The sequence below is a fragment of the Scardinius erythrophthalmus genome (genome assembly GCF_964197995.2).
Source record: "Scardinius erythrophthalmus genome assembly, chromosome: 24".
Taxonomy (NCBI): Eukaryota; Metazoa; Chordata; class Actinopteri; order Cypriniformes; family Leuciscidae; genus Scardinius; species Scardinius erythrophthalmus.
Window position 1 is genome coordinate 1243240 of NC_138244.1, and position 4896 is coordinate 1248135.

The following is a 4896-nucleotide window of genomic DNA, read 5'->3' on the forward strand; positions in this document are numbered from 1 at the left end:
CTTATTTGGCCTAACTTCCTGTCCGCCATCTTGATTTTCATTCAAAACCTACTTTTTCGAACTCCTCCTAGACCGTTTGTCCGATTTTCACCAAAATCGAATCGTATCATCTCCAGACCGTGCCGACTAAAAGTTATGGATTTCGTGTCGATAGACGAAACCGTTTTCGTATAGCGCAGCAGCAAAGTTGAGGCATGATGCTAATAGCATTAATTAAGGCTTTATCTCTGCAATGCCTTGACATATTGACACCAAACTTTGTATGTGTCATTGTAACTTCACTCTGACCACATCACATCAGTTTTGTAACTGCGCCACCTATTGGTCGAAAGTGATAATCCATCAAATCATATTTTTATTTATTGTTTCTATGATTTTTCAGGCATTTTGCCTAAAATCCTCTTTAAATGTCTTTAATTGCTCATTGTTGCAGTTGGTCTGACACTTTCAGACATGTCGGCATGTCTTGTCGTCTTATTCAGCTTGGCCCCGGTAATGGCTGCTTGCAGCTATATTTAGGGGTTCAAGCACGAAGTGCTGAAACCCTATTGTAATTGTCCTGATTTTTATTATTATTTTTCTTCTGCCGTAAAACGCATCGTGCAGCCCAAACCGTAAGAGCTGGAACCTTGAAACTTTTTCAGATGGTAGTACAAAAATCGAGGAGAGGTTATCAAATTATGACCCCGATTGGCCCATAGGTGGCGCTATAGCAACCAAAAGCGCGAAACTGCTCAGAACTCCTAGACCGTATGTCGTAGACTCAAGTGTCTTATATCATTGGAAAGCTGGACGCCTGACGAACAAAACGTATATCTCCGATTTCATTTCCGCCATGATAGATTTTCCGCCATTTTGAATTTTGTCAAAAACCTACTTTTGCGAACTAGTCCCTGGTTTTTCGCCCGATCGGAACCAAACCAGTGCAGAAATGTTCTCTAGAAACTGAAGATCAATAATTATCGAAAAAAAGTCGAAATTTCGATTCACGGACGCTAAGGGGCGCCAAAACGTACGTTGTGGGAGGGGCCTATTTTACTAAAATGGCTATAACTCCAGAAGTAAATGAGGTATCTTCACCAAACTCGGTACACATATGTATGAGCTCAATATGAGGTAACAGTAAAAAAATCGCGGCGATTTGCCACATGGTGGCGCTATAATATGAAAAAAACATAAAACAGGCTTTAACCACCTGACCGTTAGTCCGATTGACTTGAAAATTGGTATGCCGTGTCTTGGTCCAAGGTGCCATGTATGTGTATGAGGACATTGGCGTATCTAAAAAAACATGGCCGCCATCGGCCAATGAAGTTTGAGCACCTATTAGACAAGGTTAACGGAGGCCGATCGGAACGAAACTCGGTGGGCATGTTCAACTCATGGCCCTAGAGGTCTGTAAGAGTTTTGAAAGAAATCGGCCACTAGTTGGCGCTAACGAGATTTATGGCTCTGTAATCACGTGGTGTTACACTTATTGTCACAAAATGGATACCATTTGATAGATCTCCTCTTGTTGAACAACTTTGCCTCAAGAACCATTGCTGTCAATCAAACCGTTCATTAAATATTCGTAATTATGTTAAAAACCTACTTTTGCGAACTAGTCCTAGATTTTTCGCCCGATCGGAACCAAACCAGTCTAGGACAATTCTATGGACTCTCTAGGTCAATAATTATCAAAAAAAAGTTGAACTTTTGCATTTTTCGCATGGCTAACAGGGTCATTTAGAAAATGGGCGTGGTAAAATGCACTCAAAAGCCTATAAATCCTAAACAAAAACTCAGAACTTCACGAAAATTGATGAGCATATGTGTCATAACCTGCTTAAGAAGCATGGAAAATTTTATGGAGAGCGGACCATAGTTGGCGCTATTACTGTTAAAACGCTTTAAAACCATATATTTCCTATGGTAAATTGCCTGTATTTGCTGTAAATGGTGTCTTCTATCTTTTATCATATAATGTTCATATCATAATGTTCAAAACCAGTGCAGCACAATTCTCTGAACTCTCTAGATCAATAATTATCAGAAAAAAAGTTTAACTTCTTCAAAAGGTGATTTTATATGAATATAATGACATATTAAGCCAATAAGTGGTATTTTACTGCCCCCTGCTGTCATTTCATCATACTACTCCCTAATATTGTTATAAAATTCATATTTTGACTTTATAAAATCATTATTTTAACATTTACAATCACATTTTGTCAAAACTCATCTATTGAGTATTACTATTGACAATTGTGTTACACTGAGATATGGAAATGGACGAAAGTAAATGAATGAAATGAAACGAAAGTATAACGGCATTTAAGCCACGCCCCCGAATACAAATTCATTCATAACTCGAAAACGGAAAGTCGTTGCGCGCTCAAATTTTGATGGTGAGGACCTCTCCGGGCTCTTGATCGAAACGTGTCGTCGCGGGCCTCGGGAGCGCGCCCCCCGCGCATCGCGAATCCGCGGGACCCCCGATTTTGAACGGCCATTACTCCCGACCCAGACCACCCCGAACATTGTGTGAGAGCTCGTTGGAAAGGGCGCGTCCTTGGCTAGCTTCGATTCAAATGTGGTGTTATTTGCCCTGGGCATTCCAGAGATAATAGCCCGAACAGATATGCCTTATAACAGTCATAACTCCCAGCCCCAATCGCCCAAAAACACCTTGATGGTCTCATTCAACAGGGCTCCTCAAGCACTATCTATGCTCTGAGTTTCAGAATTTTTCGCCTTTTGGTTCCTGAGATATAAGTAAAAAAACAAATTCCCATTCATTCATTCAAACACTTCAACTGTAAAATGTAAGCTATAATACCACTGTTGTCCACTAGAGGGAGCAGCAGGATTACGCATGATCTTTTAATTCGCTTCAGTATTGGGAAATAAACAAATGCTTTAAGAAGCAATCTTTTTTATTATGATGTTTTTTTTTTATTATGATATTTGTATATATTTTATTTTTTTATTATGATTACGAACGGTTTGATTGACATTAGTGATTCTTGAGGCAAAGTTGTTCAAGATGAGGAGATGAAGATATTTTCACAATATCACATCCTAAAAACATTGAAAACATATTTGTCTTTGTGTGTGTGTGTGTGTGTGTGTGTGTGTGTGTGTGTGTGTGTGTGTGTGTGTGTGTGTGTGTGTGTGTGTGTGTGTGTGTGTGTGTGTGTGTTTGTGTCTGTGTGTGTGTCTGTGTGTGTAAGCATGCTTAATGGAAAGAACATGGAGAAACTGCTTTGTTTTACTGGTGGATAAAAAAGTCTTTCAAATGAAAGTGAGTCAATTAGTGGTCTTCTACTATGGAAGCAGGACATTCTACTTAATAAAATATTTTCATCTGTGCTTTTGCATTAGTTTTTGGACTATATAAAATTACTTGCATGAAAATCACCTATTATAACACAGTCATGTTTTGTCAAAGTTTATCACTTCATTTTTACTGAGTTCTCAGTTTGAACAATTCTGCCTCTCAGTAATTAATTTGAAATCTGAAAATGGTGTTATACAGAGGAGATTTGCAATTATCATTTTGTTACCTATCTTTTATTTTAAATATCTACATCTACAACAAAATGTGTGTGCATGTGTGTGTTCAAGCATGGTTAGTGTATTAAGTATTATTGTTTAAGTATTATTGTTTTCATTTACATTTTAACCACCAGAAGAAGAACACTCATTGGTTCATTCTGCTCACTAAAATATTATTTTTCATTTTTTTTTGAAATTTTTCAATATTTTCCATTTGAAATATTGTTTAAACTTAATAAAATCATTAAAATAACATTTCAAATAATATTTTGTCTGTTTATAAATCCCACAGACTCACATTGGCTGCAATACTAATGTTTTTGTAAAACACAGACCTGATAGTCTAATCTGTGTGTATTGTGCATATATTATTGATATTATTACTATTGCAAATCATGTTATTGTAACTCATATCTTAATAGAATATTATTTGTAATTTTAATTCTTTATTTCTTAATTGTTTTTTTATGATTACTACAGATATTATCACCAAAGATATCAACTAAACCTTCACTTTTAGTATTGACACGCTGCACACACAGCACAATCACACACTCACTAATGCATTCAAATAAATGTAATCTTATTGTGCTACTTTATTTGTACATGATTAGAATGAACAGAAATCTAAGAATATTTTTCTTCTTTTGTTAAAGCCATTTCAGACTCCAAGTAAGCATTATATTACTAATCATCTATTTTAAAGGTGCCATACAATTGAAAACTGTATTTATCTTGGCATAGTTGAATGATAAGAGTTCTGGACATGGAACTGACATACCGTGAGCCTCAAACACCATTGTTTCCTCCTTCATGTGTAAATCTCTTGTTTGCAAAAGACCGCTGAAAAATGAGTGAATCCCACCATAACACCGACTGTGACGTTGGAGTCAGGATCATTAATATTTATACCCCCCAAATTTGCATTTTCCAGTCCATGTTCTAGGCCAGGCAGTGTTAATGTGGACCTGCACAGCCGAATCATCAGAAGATCTGCAGGTATTGTGAAGAAGCAAGCAAGGACAATAGTGAAAATGGCAGATCATGGATATAAATGTTATGTCTGAGGCTGTGCTGCGGATTTGAGAACTTTTCATTCCCTTCCCACAAAAGAGAACTGTCAACAGGCATGGTTGATGTTTACAACAGGATACCTCACCATTTTAATTCAAAGCTGTTAGTTTACTCTTAACGGAGGCCGATCAGAACGAAACTCGGTGGGCATGTTCGATTCGTGGCCCTAGAGGTCTGTAAGAATTTTGAAAAATCAGCCACTAGTTGACGCTAACAGGTTTTACGGCTATGTAATCACGTGATGCATATCATTTGATAGATCTCCTCATACTGAACAACTTT